The sequence below is a fragment of the Lolium perenne genome, chromosome 1 (genome assembly GCF_019359855.2).
Source record: "Lolium perenne isolate Kyuss_39 chromosome 1, Kyuss_2.0, whole genome shotgun sequence".
Lineage (NCBI taxonomy): Eukaryota > Viridiplantae > Streptophyta > Magnoliopsida > Poales > Poaceae > Lolium > Lolium perenne.
The window spans coordinates 73,487,144-73,502,750 of NC_067244.2; positions in this window are offsets into that span (position 1 = coordinate 73,487,144).

A 15,607-nucleotide genomic window follows, 5' to 3' on the forward strand; every position below is an offset into this window, starting at 1 on the left:
TGAGGACCAACCGAAGTGCTCCTCCTCCACAACCAGAGTTTCTAATTGCGCCGTCACCAGAGCCTCCTGCTCTACATGGTTGTACTGCAGGAGAGGACGAGTAGGGTAAAATTTAGATTCATTCAACTTTGTACCATATATAACGAAATCTAAAGGGATACTCTGATTTTCTAGTATTTCACTATCGCGAGCGACGTTTAGAGCACGCGACTGAAAACAAACTTTCTAAAAACAACATCACCAAATTATGTTCTCTAATTAATTGGTGCCACTGTTATGCTAACGGTATCTCCAAGGGGGCGACTGAAAGTGCATGGAGCCCCCATGTGTGGTTTTGGTAATTAATGACAATCCCTATGGACTAATGTTTGCATTGAGTTATATTTGTAGGGGTTGTCCATAGGCAATTCTTGAACCATATGTTGGCTTCAAGGTTGCAATAAGAAGAAATTGATGAAGAATATCAAGTGTCAAGTATGTCTTGAAGATGAAGATGAAGTGAGCCCTCAAGTTACTTCAAGACATCAACATGATGAAGTGCAAGTTCAAGATGAGCCAACTCGAGGAGTTCATAAGCTTGAAGCTTGCCATGGAGAAATGAAGTGCTAGTTCAAGATGAGCCATCTCGAAGAGATCCTTTGATTGACTCTTGTCATCCATATGGTGATCATGGATATGTGAAGTTGCGCCGAAGAAGAAGCTCTCCCATGGTGGTTTATGGGGGAGCAATCTACAAGACTTCGTCTAGCAAGCACAAGCAAGAAAGGAGTTCCATCTTGTTGCGGTCAAGATCGTCATCATCGAGCTCAAGTGGAATGCGCAAGATTAAGGTTTGCTCTTGATAGGGTTTCTTTCTCACCGGTCTCATAGTGTAGTTGGAGACCGGTTTATAGTTTAGTTGCCGTACTATCAAGAGGGCTCTCGAGTGAGTAACTCGATCGTATCGTTCGGAGAGAGCTCAAACCTTTGCATCCTTGCATCATCTTTCTTGGTTGTTATTTGGATCTTATCCATGTGATGTTTTAGAGCTTGTGCTTATTCTCATGACAAGCTTTAGTTCATCGAAAACGGATTCCGCATGAATCACTTGTTGCGTTTTCGAGTTTGGTGATTTTCTCGGTTTCTCATGTTGAGGTATTGCACCTCTAAAAATCATAGAAAATCACCCCCCCACTGATTTTCTCGGTTTCTCATGTTGGGTAGCTCTTGTTGTCCTCTTTCCAACAAATTTGGTTTCATCTCGTTTGGATTCTCCAATCTCAAGATATTTGGATTTCATATTAGGGTTTAAAAGAAAGAAGAAAAAGAGAAGAAAAGGAAAGAAGAGGAGGGGTGGTCGCCGGTGGTGGTGCGGGCGGTACCACCGGCCACGCAGCGGCTGGAGCCTCCGGGCTAGGTACCGCCCGTGGTACCGGGGGAGCCGATTGTGGCTCAGTAAATGTGCCAGGGAGGTTGGAGCCCCGGCGGTACCTTGGCCGGTACCCCGGCCGGAGGCTCCGGCCTCCCCTCCCGGCCCGCGCGCCCCAGGCCTCTCCTGGCCAGCGCTGCTCGACCATGGCCGGTAGTACCGGCCCTACCTGGCCGGTGCCTCCGGTCTCCCCCTCCCACGCGCGCACCGGCCTCCAACGGGCAGATTTTGGGGCCTCCTTTTATGCCCCCCCTCTCTCTCTTGTTTTTTAATCCCTTGCTCCTTCTTCTTCCTCCTCCCTCTCAAGCTCACCACCATTGTTGTTGACTTTTTGTGAGCTTGATCTCTCTTTCCCCAACCAATGATTCTTGCATCTATTTGAGAGAAAGATTGAGGGGATCTAGATCCATACTTTGACCAAACCAAATCATCTCTTTGTGAGTGAATCTTTGGGATCTAGATCTTGGAGAATTTTGTGTTCTCCTCTTTGTTCTTCCTCTCTTATTCCCCCAATAGCTTTTGTAGCTTTGTTGGAATTTGAGAGAGAAGGACTTGAGCATCTTTGTGGTGTTCTTGCCATTGCATTTTGTGCATCGGCTTGAGTTCTCCACGGTGATTCGTGGTGGTGAAAGCAAGAAGGTTGTTACTCTTGGGTTCTTGGAACCCTAGACGGATTCTAGACCTTTGTGGTGATTTGTTGGGAGCCTCCGATTAAGTTGTGGATGTGTGCCCCAAACTTTGTGTAAGGCCCGGTTTCCGCCTCGAAGGAAATCCCTTAGTGGAACCGTGACCTAGGCCTTTGTGGCGAGGGTCACCGGAGATTTAGGTGAGGCGCCTTCGTGGCGTTCGGTGTGTGGTGTGAGTACCGCATCTTGAGGTGAGGCCTTTGTGGCGTTGGTGTGCATCGAGCAACCACACCTCAAGGTGAGCCTCTTGTGGCGTTCGGGAGCACTAAGCAACCGCACCTCTCCACCGGAGATTAGCACTCGCAAGAGTGTGAACTCCGGGATAAATCATCGTCTCCCGCGTGCCTCGGTTATCTCTATACCCGAGCTCTTTACTTATGCACTTTACCTTGTGATAGCCATCGTGCTTGAAGTTATATATATCTTGCTATCACATACTTGCTTGTATTTCTTAGCATAAGTTGTTGGTGCACATAGGTGAACCATTGCTTAGAATAAGTTGTTGGTGCACATAGGTGAACAATAGTATATAGGCTTTGGGCTTGACAAAGTAAACGCTAGTTTTATTCCGCATTTGTTAAGCCCATCTCGTAAAAGTTTTTAAATCGCCTATTCACCCCCCTCTAGGCGACATCCGTGTCCTTTCAGCGACGAAAATGGACGATGAGCGACCATTTGCGTCCGCTAGGCCAAAAAATGCGTTGGGTTCCTGCTCCAGCAGGACGATGCAAAGTGATTGGACCGTCCACGCCGACACAAACCTGGCCCAAATATGCGCCTCGGATACGTGTCTACGGACACTGCGCGGACGCGTAAAGTGTCCGCTCGCGTCTGGCGGGCGTTTCGTCGGGCTTGCCTGGCAGCGACCCTAGCTCGATGCGTCTTCCCAGGCGCGCCAGCGACTGGCACCGTTGCGTCGCTTCGGCAGTCGCCACCACGTTAATGGTGATGGCTCGCCCATCGAGTCACCGTCGCCCACCTCCGCCAACGAAGTAATGGCGATGCCACGCGTCCCGCACCCGTCGCCTGCCTCCGTTCTATATAAAAAGGGAGCGCACTCTTCTTCCTCATCCAGTCCTCCACACAAACCCTAGCCGCCACGCGTTCCACCGTAGCACCACCTAGCTCTTCCTGCGACGCAGCTAGCCCCGTGAGGAAGTCCATGGCAGGTCTAGGTGGCTGGCGAGGCGGTCGAGGCCACGGGCCACCGAGGTGGAGCAGCTACGGCCCCATGGTCTGCTTCGAGTTCCTGCTCCGCATCAAGCGGCCCCCGGACAAGTTCGCCGAGTTCGTCGATGGCGTCGAGCCAGTCCAGTTGCAGCTACGGGAGGCCAGCTGCAACTTCTGCCGGTGGCCTGTCGAGGTCTTATTCGACGGACAGGGCAAGATGTACCTGCACACCAGGTGGAACAAGTTCGCCCGCAACCTCGCGCTCGAGCACGGCTGCCAGCTCACCTTCCTTTATGAGGGGGACGACGAGATGATCGTCAAGGTGTTCGACGACACATCCTGCCGCAGGCACTAATACACCGGTGAGTCCAGCTCGGACACCGACAGTTAAAATTGTTGGAGTGTTATTTCTTTGCAGCGAATATGGCCACGAGCCAATTGAAACCAGCAGTGGAGGTTTCTGTATGTCCTTCCTTGGTGGGAACAACAGGATTATCATTGCTAGCTGGATTTTCCAGTTTGGGTGATTGAGTGTGCCCGAGAGTGTTCTTTCTTGGCAGCGAACATACGAAACCAACAGTATTTAGGTTTCCTCATTTTGCAATGTTCTAATTTATGTAAATCATGTTGTGCATGATCACGTAGCATGTTATCACCTCATGCATGGTCTTTAGCGACCATGTTCTTGCCGGGTGACGGACAATTTGAAAGTATAGAGATGGTAAACCTAGAGGGGGGGGGGGGTGAATAGGTTTCTACAAATTTTAATTCTTTCTTTGCAATATTAGGCTTTGTGGAATATAAAGATGAGCCTAATGCAAACTAGGTGAAGCAACCTATATGAGGATACAACTAACTCGAGCACGAAGGCTCTCACAGGCAGTTAAATCACAAGTAAGGAGTTCGGTTAGAGATAACCGATAGCACGCGGAGACGAGGATGTATTCCCGTGTTCCCTTGCTTTGCAACAAGGTACGTCACGTTTGGAGGAGTGGAGGTCCCACGAAGGATTCCCCGCGCCACGAAGGCTCACCCTATTCTCCGGAGCCTATCCCACGAAGGAATAGCTCACTCACTTGTGGTAGACTTTGAGGTAGCCTCCAAACCTTCACAATCTTGCCCGGAGCAAATCCACAGCCCGGATGCTTCCGGACTCCTCTTGCCTACCTAGGGTTTCCAAGGAACCCTAGGAAGCAAGCTTCTCAATGAATACAAGGGGGAATGAGATTTGGCTTGGTAGAACGGTAGATCGGGTCCTCCTCTAATGATTCCCCGGAGGGATTTGAGTTTGGGTGGAGGAGGAGGGAGATCTGAGGCTTTTGGTGTTTCTAGCAATGGAGTATGAGAGAGAGAGCTCAAGAACAGCTTGTAGTGTAGTGCCTAACTGTTCAGAGGTAGGAGAAGACCTATTTATAGTGTTCTTCGAAATACGGCCGTTGGTCACTTGCCACATCAGCAGATTCTTCGAGAAACCCGGTCAACCGGATTTGGCGCGGACAAAGCCGGTCCACGGCCAGTCGGGCAAGACCTGACATCGGGCCGGCCGGTTTCCAACCGGAGCTGGGACCGGGTCTTGACCGGGCAGGCTTCGACCTTCTTGGATGGCGTCCGGATGTCACGGCGCAGTCCGGTTGCTGACCGGGCCGCTCGATGCAGCGCCGGTCGACCGGGCCATGGACCGAGCAGCCGGTCCGAAACCGGGCTGGTGACCGGACGCAGACCGGAGGGCTCGCCTTCTTCTTTGGAACTCGCCCGGATGGCACCGGTTCTGGGTCCGGTTGGTGACCGGGCTGTCCGGTGGGGGCAGTCCGACCGGATCTGTGGACCGCCAGGCTACGAAAAACTAGCTGATTTTTCGTCGAATTGGGGGGGTCTCCCGTTGCCTTTTGTTCCATTGCTATACCATCATACCTCTTTGGCTAATACCTGAAAGTCATCTTGTAGGCATGTATTAGACCAAATACTCTAGCACGGTGTCACAGATACCAAAATAATGGATAAGGGTAAAATACCCTTACAATCTCCCCCTTTTTGGTATACGATGACAAACCGAGCTAGAGTAACACATAGATATTATGATAAGCTCTAAACCTTGATTCCATATAAGATATTACGACAGCTCCCCCATAATGTGTGCACTTGGAGAATTTGCGTTTGAATGCAAAGTGCACCATTTGTGGAATATGAGAAGCTCCCCCAATATCTTTAGGAAACAAGCATGGTATGGACAAGTATATCAACATATATAAGCATAAAGCATGATTATCCATAAAGCATGATTATCCTAACATAGAGTAGCACACATAAAAGTCGTCCATACATATCCATACATGAATTATTCAAAGTAGCAAATGGTTCTTGAGAAATCAAAGCAAATACGCACAAGCCATATAAAATCCAAATAAAGCAACTCCCAATGGCTTGTGACAAGCAAAGAACCCCGTGATTCTAGACTCTACTCTCTTCTCCCCCTTTGGCATCGGAACACCAAAAAGGCGAAGAAAAGAGGAGAGACGCTAGCGTCCCATCAATAGAACTGGTGCCCCGCGGATGGAGAGTCGCCATCACCATCCCCATCGTCATCCTCTTCATCGTCATCCTCTTCATCATCATCCTCATTACCTTCATCCTCTTCATCATCATCATCAGCAGGAGGTGCACGAGCAAATCTAGGAGTAGGACCACCAAAGTACGAGAGAAGGATCAAAGTTACGGAACATCTCATCAGAAAGAAGAGGCATCTCCCAGTTTGGTGCGTGGACAGGCTCCAACTCAGGGCCAGGAGGAGGGATAGGCACATTCCTAGCAGCCATGAACTCATTTTGGCGCCTCCTTGTCTCTTGGTTCAAAGAGAGACTTTGATGTGCAACATCATTTGTATTTTTGCACATCTGCCATAAGCGAGAGAAGAACCGTGCGACACCATGCTGTGGGCGACTAGAGGAGCTGGAGCTAGCATGGTCATGGCGTGCCTTGGACCGGCGCTCAGAAGGCATCATTTCAGGAACATCCGGGCTATCACCTTGGGCAGGTACTTTGAAAGCTTCCATCCTGACCCGCTCACCTTGAGTATTGAGAGGTGCGGGCACAACCTTGTTGATGAGCAGCTGAACGTACTGGGCAAGATTAGGAGTCAACCTCTCGCGAACACAGCGCCGTAACTCACAGTAGATGAGATCACAGCCATCAATAAGTTGCCGGTGCTCAGGGTGTGATGGTACATCAAGTTCAGATGATATGCACGGCATTCACTTGTATCGCCGGACTTGCTGATGAGAGTCTCACGAAATAGCTTGGCAAGTAAGAGGTAGGAGTAGTACATCCCAGAGATGGTGGGAGGTCCAGGTGTGGGTTCCGGCGGATAGCAAATGGCAATGTCCCCACGGTGGAACTTCTGCTGAGAATATATCTTGAAGCCAGAAGCACGCCCTCCACCAAACCCCAAAGCTTCACAGAAATCAAGATAGTTGCAAGTGTATTTCTGTTTGCCAGTCATCCAAGTCATAGTCCGAGCTGCATCATCATGGAAAAAGACTGTGCAGTGAAACTGTCTCACCAAGGTTGGACAATAGCACCCATCAGTAGGTGTCAAGCACATAAGATCATACAACCCCATCCGCCTCAAGGTCGCAACCACAAAGCGAAACTTGGTGGCTTCATACATTCCAATGACATCCTTGATGGCCTTGGGCATAACAATGGTGCCTTTCTTCATGTGCTCGCGGGAGTTATAGAAGTCATCCCACATGACTTGCTGTGTGTTGGTCCAGAAGAATTGATCTCCCCCTGTGTAAGTGGGTTCCTCAAAGCGATAGGGGTTGGACTCTCTGAGTCTTCTCCATGCCCCAATATGTACATCACCAACATGGAAACTGCGCAAGTACCTCATCACCATCCTGTGCTGCATGCTTATCTTTCCTCTTATTGGCAGATCTCTTGATTCGGCCTCCAGTTGAGCTGCCACCCGTAGTCTGAGGAGCACGACCAGTAGAACGCCGCGGTGGAACCCCTGAGCGCCTCCCTCGCTTGGCAACAGTGCCACGGTCCGCATCAGTCCAGTCATCACCTGTGAATCAGCAAAATAGGGCGAGGATAGCAAAGAGGTAAGTGTGCATGTCATCAGCATATGTGAGGAAGCCAAAAGCATAGCCTATATTCAAGTGTTTCGACGAAATTATGCGAAAAAGCTGGGCGAGCCGGCGCAGGGGCCGGTCCGACCGGACGACAGACCGGACGAGCCGGTTGGCCATCCGGTTGACCGGGCGCTGCGCCGGACCAGCCGGTCGAGAGGCCGGTTGACCGGGCTGTAGACCGGGTCATGCTGAGTTGTGATGTTTGCCCAGAAATTCGACACAAAATCATGCAAAAACTCACAAACTTGAACATAGATTATACCAGGAGAGTGAACAATGTGCATAGGAGGGGTGTGACACTCTAGGTGGCATGAGGACTTACTAACCCTAACCCTAACCCTAACTTTTCTCAACTTTCCTCAAAAATTGGCAATGTGAGAGGGGAAAGCAAGAGGGAGAGGGATAGGGAGTAAGATTTACCGAAGACATCGTCCTCTTGGCCCAAGAGAGCAAGAAGAACTTCGTGAAGAAGGCTTGAGGACCAAATCCCCACGATCTCCCAAACTAGCTTGAGAGGGACCAAATCCTTTGGTGAAGGTGCTTGAGAGATCCCGATCTATGGTTGTGTGAAGTTTGGGGAGAATCTAGTGGTGGGAAGTGCCTAGGACGTGGTGGAGATGGTGGAGGCGGCGGCCATGGAGGTTTGAGAGGTGGGGGATAATGAGGAAGAAGATCCCCAAGGGGTATCCTCTTCAAAACATAACAGCCCGCACGGCCGGTCGGGCGCCGGTCGACCGGGCCAGGGACCGGACGGTCCGGCGCACAGGCCGGTCCGACCGGGCCAGTGACCGGCCAGGGTCAATTTTCCCAAAAATGTGTCATTTTGCCTCGTTTTGCCCCTATTCTTAGTGTAAATGTGTGTGAATGCTCATATGATGACATGCACATATAGATAGATAGATGATGATGAGATGAGCATAGACATGGGGTTGGAAAACACAAAGTTCTCTAGGCATACCCATTGGAGTGAAAATGCAAACAAGATACAAATAGCTACAATGGGCATGATTCGAAGTATATCAAGAATCATAAGAGCATTTTGAAATAGTTTTTGCAATAAGATCATTTGGCCTTATATAGTCAAATCAAGTTGTAATGAAGGCTCAATGAGGGGCGGGGGATTACTCCCCCTATGTGAAAGCGCAAATGTCATGCGACCTCGAAGAGACATGCTTGGGTCCATATAATGACATTGGGTCTATTTATGTTGCACACATAGGTATGCATCATACCAAGATATGGTAGAATGACTATCCCCATATGTGCTATGCCTCTAAGCTAGATAGCAAGATAAATGCAAGAATATAGTGCAAGAAGTTAATCAATCCAAGTTTTTAGGATCAAGAATACCAAGTTCTCCTCTCAAGTTAACAAAGCGGGCTTCATCCAAAGGCTTAGTGAAAATATCCGCCAATTGGTAGGTTGTTCCCACATGAGTGAGATCAATATCCTTATTGGCAACATGATCACGTAGGAAGTGATGGCGAATGTCAATATGTTTGGTGCGACAATGTTGAACCGGGTTGTTGGCGATCTTTATTGCACTTTCATTGTCACAAAGAAGAGGCACCGTACCAAGAGACACACCATAGTCTTTCAAGGTTTGCTTCATCCATAACAATTGAGTGCAACAAGATGCCGCGGATATGTATTCGGCTTCGGCGGTGGATAGGGCGGTGGAGTTTTGTTTCTTGGATGACCAACTCACCAATGACCGGCCAATAAATTGGCAAGCCCCGGAGGTAGACTTCCGATCAACCTTATCACCGGCCCAATCTGAATCCGAATAGCCAATGAGTTCAAAGGTTGACCCCTTTGGATACCATAGCCCTAGAGTAGGAGTGAGAACAAGGTATCTTAGTATCCGTTTGACCGCCACTAAATGGCTCTCCTTGGGAGCGGATTGAAAACGAGCACACATCCCTACACTTAGCATGATATCCGGCCTAGAGGCACAAAGGTAGAGCAAGGATCCTATCATGGAGCGGTATACCTTTATGTCCACATCCTTCTCACCGTCACATGAACCAAGTTGCCCCTTTACGGGCATGGGTGTCTTCATTGGACTTGCATTGGTCATGTTGAATTTCTTGAGCATGTCCTTCACATACTTTTCTTGAGAGATGAAGGTGCCTTTTGCAAGTTGCCTCACTTGGAAGCCTAGAAAGAACTTCAACTCTCCCATCATGGACATCTCAAATTTCCTAGTCATCAATAGCTCAAAAGCTTTGTTATGATTGGGGTTAGTTCCACCAAAAATAATATCATCAACATATATTTGACATATAAAGAGGCCACCCCCTTTAACCCGCTTGGTGAAAAGGGTGGAATCGACCGTACCCATGCAAAACCCATCATGTAGTAAGAAATCCCTAAGGAACTCATACCAAGCACGTGGAGCTTGCTTGAGACCGTAGAGTGCCTTATGGAGTAAATACACGTGGTTGGGTCGGCATGGGTCTTCGAAACCCGGGGGTTGAGCCACATATGCGGTTTCTTTTAGGGGACCATTCAAAAATGCACTTTTCACATCCATTTGATATAATTTGAAATTGTGGAAAGATGCAAATGCAAGCAAAAGACGAATAGCTTCAAGACAGACTACCGGCGCAAAGGTATCCTCAAAATCCATACCTTCTATTTGGGCAAACCCTTGCGCCACTAACCTTGCTTTGTTTCGTATAACAATGCCATTCTCATCTTGCTTGTTCTTGAATACCCATTTGGTCCCAATGACATTGATGCGATGATCCTTGGGTCTCTCAACTAGAGACCATACTTCATTACGAGTGAAACACTCCAATTCTTCTTGCATGGCAATTACCCAATCCGGATCGACCAAGGCTTCATGTACCTTAAGTGGTTCAAAACTAGACACAAAAGCATGATGTTGACAATAAGTGATAAGTAATGCATGGTGTCTACGAGTTACCACTCCTCTTGAGATGCTACCAAGGACTTGATCCACTTTCATGTCACTTGCCCTTGTAGCGGCCTTGATCTTCCGAACGGTTCCTTCATGATCAATGAATTCATCTCTTGCTAGTACTTGATCATGAGGGACCACTTGAGCTTGATCATGAGTTGAGGATGTTTCTTGATCGTCATCATGATCTTGCTCCATGGAATGAGGATCTTCTTCTTGTTCTTCGGATTGAGACTCATCTTGAGTAGAGGATGGTTCTTGAGTTGCACTTGATGGTTCGGCTTGAGTTGAGCTAGGCTCCACTTGTGGCGTGCTTGAGACATCTACTCCATCATCTTGATCATCATTATGAACTTCCATGGGCCGGATGTGTCCAATGCCCATATGCTTGATGGCACTAGATGGATCATCATTATTACCTGCAACACATGGAACAACTTGCTCCACTTGGGAGCCATTATCCTCCAAGAACACCACGTCACAAGATACTTCAATAGTCCCGGAGGACCGGTTGTAGTATCTATAGGCGTGAGAGTTCTCCGCATATCCAACAAATATACCCTCTATGGTTCTAGTTTCAAATTTACCGAGCTTTCCTTTGTTGTTCTTAACAAGGCATTTGCATCCAAAGACACGAATATACATGACATTAGGCTTGTTACCGGTAAGGAGCTCGTATGGGGTTTTGTTGTGGAGGGACGGAGAAAGAGCCGGTTGGAGTAGTGGACGGCCGTAGAGATGGCTTCTCCCCAAAAGTTGTGGGGTGAGTTGAATTCACTCAACATGGTTCTTGCCATCTCAATGATAGTCCGGTTCTTCCTTTCAACAACACCGTTTTGTTGAGGGGTGTATGGCGGCGAAAACTCATGCTTGATGCCCTCATCATCCACAAACTCTTGCATAGTGTAGTTCTTGAACTCGGTGCCATTGTCGGTCCTAATTGCCTTGATCTCGGATTCATACATACGTTGAGCTTTCTTGGCGAAGGTGATGAACTCTCTATGGGTCTCGTCCTTAGACTTAAGGAGAAAGACCCAAGAGTATCTTGAGTAATCATCAACAATGACAAGTCCATACTTGCTTCCACCAAGAGTATCATAGTGTGATGGCCCAAAGAGGTCCAAATGAAGGAGCTCCAAAGGCCTAGATGTGGTAACAATACTCTTGATGGGATGCTTCTTCTTGAGTTGCTTTCCGGCTACACATGCACTACAAACACGATCTTTCTCAAAAGAAACACCGGTTAGTCCCACAATATGCTCACCCTTTAGGAGTTGTTTAAGATTCCTCATGTTAACATGACCAAGGCGGCGATGCCACAACCATCCTTCGTCATGCTTGGCTGCCATTAGACATGTGGAGAAGGAGGGGCTTTCTTTCGAGAGGTCAACCACATAAAGGTTGTTCTCCACATATCCAACAAGGACCAATTTGAGATTGTCACTCCTAAAGACTTGCACATAATATTTAGTGAAATATGAATTGTACCCGGCATCGGCAAGATGATATATAGAGAGTAAGTTATAGCCAAGGTGTTCAACAAGCATAACCGTCTCAAGGCACAAGTCCTTAGAGATTGCTACCTTGCCATACCCAAGTACCTTTCCCTTTGAGTTGTCACCAAAGGTAATGCTTGACTTCTTGTTGATATCTTCAATGAATTGATCAAGCACACCTTTTCCTCCGGTCATATGATTGGTGCATCCACTATCAAACACCCATTTTGGACCACGGAGGAATATCCCTACAAAATCAAGTAGAGGATTTAGGAACCCATCGATTAATGGGTTCCTTTGCAATGGCAACAATATCTTTTGGTACCCAAATTGAGTACTCTCTATAAGCATAGCCATTAGGAGGGCCAACATAGTTAGCATAGACATCACCATAATAATCAACAAATAATGCATAGTGATCGTTTGGCCCCGTGCGGTCACCACTAGTGGCTTTGCCCTTTGAGGTTTTGCCATTGTTAGTGACCTTCTTGTTCTTATCTTGAGCGGGTTTCTCCTTCTTGTAGTTGTTCTTCTTGTGGGACTTGGGAACATATCCAAGTCCATACTTTTGATTGTTTGACCTTTGCTTACTCAAGAGGCCATCCAATCCCATCTTGTTCTTGGCGGTGGTGAACTTTGCAAGTTCCTTTGTTAGCCTAACATTTTCCTCAAGAATAGATGCTTGCTCACAAGAAGATTCATTAGGATGATAGTCAAGACCATATTTAGTCACCAAGGACTCAAGATATGCATTGGTCTCAACATGTAAGGAATGTTCCTCTTGTAAGCGAATATGTTCCTCAACAAGTTTAGCATGCTCACTAGTAAAGGAAATGGAGGAACAAGCAAGCTTTTCATCATCAATGGGATCCTTCATTGATCCAAGAGCCCTTTTGTAAGATTCTTGAAGTAGATCATGGTTCTCTCCAAGTTTCTTGAGCTCATCCTTGACAAGCTTGTTAGCTCTTTCAAGGTGGTCAAGATCCCTAGTGAGAGAAGCATGAGCAACTTCAAGTTCCTCCTTTGAGACATTGAGCTCTTGGGTCAATAATTGAGCCCTATCAATAGTTTCTAGGTCCTTAACTTTATCAAGTTCATAAGTTTCAATTTGTTGCTTAAGACCTTGAGATGTGCACCTTTCGGTTTTTAGCTCTTGTCTTAGGAGATTGAATCTCCGTTCCTTCTCATTCAATTGATATTCTAATTCCTCAATGGACTCATCCTTTTCTTTGAGTGAGTCCATCAAGAAATCAAACTTGACAAGAGCTTCACCACGAAGGGTGCATCTAACATCATAGAGTTCCTTAAGCACAATTAATTCTTCTTGATCTTCGTTCTCATCATCAAGAACACTAGATAGGGAAGGTGGAGATTCCATTACCTTGGTTTCCCTTGCCATAAGACAAGAGCCAATGATTGGAGAGGAGGGAGAGTCATCGGAGTCATCATCTTGAGTTGTTCTTGCCATGAAGGAAAAGCCAACATCATTCTCCGTGGAGTAATCTTTGGAGTAGTCATATGTGAAGAGTGACCCGGGCTTAGAGAAAGCTAAACCGGCCACTCCGGCCTCCTTCTCCTCATCTTCCTCTTCTTCATCGGACAAGTACTCGGCCCCAACAAAAGCTCTTCCCTTGTTCTTCTTGTACCGATCGTTGATTGGGTTCGGCTTCAATCTTGGCTTGACCCCTTTGATGAACTTTGGCTTGTCTATCCTTTTCTCATAAGGGCACTCATTTGCAAAGTGGTTATCTTCATCACAATTGTAGCAAGTTCTCTTCTTCTTCTTGTCATTGAGGAGCATAGGAAACTTTGCCTTGTACTTCTTGGCAAAGAAAGCAAAGTCGGTAGCAATGTCACTAGTTGAAGTCATCTCTTCATCTTCTTCAATTTCATAGTCTTCTTTGCTTTCATGGTCGACTCTAGCTTTGAGAGCAAGGTTGTGTGACGCTTCATGGTTGTGTGAGGCTTCATCAACACGGTTCATTGCCTTGAGCCTCTTTCCGGCTTTGGCCATGTTTTCATTGGCGGCCACATAGGAGACTAGATCATCGGAGTTGAGATCGGCACTCTTGGTCATGATTTGCAAGTTGAGTCCAAGGTTGGTGTCTTCTTGTTTGACGGCAATCATAGCAATGACCTTGGATTTTATGAAGGCTTCGTTCATCTCGAATCCGTCATTGTACTTCTCAAGGCACCAAGTCCCTTGACCCTTACTTTCAGAGCACCAAGCCTAGCATAGGCATCGAACACGGATTCTCCATCTCGAATCATGAACTGGTAGGCCTCTTGCTTTGCGGTCTCATAGAGAGCTGATTGGATCAAATCGATTCCCTCTTGGAGTACTACGATCCGATCCCACAACTCTTTAGCGGAGACAATGTCATCGACTTGATCAAGAAGCTTGCGGTTGATGCCACTTCTAATCTTGTCACGTGCGGATGCATTGAGTTGACGGTTGTAGAACTTCGGTGGAGGTCAAGCGAGTAGGATCTTGTGGCTCCCGATGTCCATGAACAATGAGCTCCCATAGCTCCACACTGCATTGCGAATATGAGATTCCATAGCAGATTTCCAATGTGGAAAGTGAGTTCCATCGTAATGGGGAACGGTCCCACTATGGTTTATATGAGGCATGGGTGAAGTGTTTCTGGGATAGTCATGGTTAACATCATGGTAGGATTCCTTAGAAGCCGAAGCCCCACTAGGAGTTCCACCCGCAGTTAGGTTCTTAAGCATGGCAGTCATTTCTGTCATTTGGTTTTGTAGCTCATCCTCCTTTTTCTTCTTCTCGGCATCATATGCCAAGAATCTAGATTTCATCTCTTTAACCGAAAGGTTAGAGTCGTCATCTAGACCCTCGAAGAGTTTATCCATCTCACTCTTAAGGCGGTGAAGCCCTTAATAAGAGTCCAGGCTCTGATACCAATTGAAAGTATAGAGATGGTAAACCTAGAGGGGGGGTGAATAGGTTTCTACAAATTTTAATTCTTTCTTTGCAATACTAGGCTTTGCGGAATATAAAGATGAGCCTAATGCAAACTAGGTGAAGCAACCTATATGAGGATACAACTAACTCGAGCACGAAGGCTCTCACAGGCAGTTAAATCACAAGTAAGGAGTTCGGTTAGAGATAACCGATAGCACGCGGAGACGAGGATGTATTCCCGTGTTCCCTTGCTTTGCAACAAGGTACGTCACGTTTGGAGGAGTGGAGGTCCCACGAAGGATTCCCCGCGCCACGAAGGCTCACCCTATTCTCGGAGCCTATCCCACGAAGGAATAGCTCACTCACTTGTGGTAGACTTTGAGGTAGCCTCCAAACCTTCACAATCTTGCCCGGAGCAAATCCACGGCCCGGATGCTCGGACTCCTCTTGCCTACCTAGGGTTTCCAAGGAACCCTAGGAAGCAAGCTTCTCAATGAATACAAGGGGGGATGAGATTTGGCTTGGTAGAACGGTAGATCGGGTCCTCCTCTAATGATTCCCCGGAGGGATTTGAGTTTGGGTGGAGGAGGAGGGAGATCTGAGGCTTTTGGTGTTTCTAGCAATGGAGTATGAGAGAGAGAGCTCAAGAACAGCTTGTAGTGTAGTGCCTAACTGTTCAGAGGTAGGAGAAGACCTATTTATAGTGTTCTTCGAAATACGGCCGTTGGTCACTTGCCACATCAGCAGATTCTTCGAGAAACCCGGTCAACCGGATTTGGCGCCGGACAGGCGGTCCACAGCCAGTCGGGCCAGACCTGACAGGCCGGCCGGTTTCCAACCGGAGCTGGGACCGGGTCTTGAC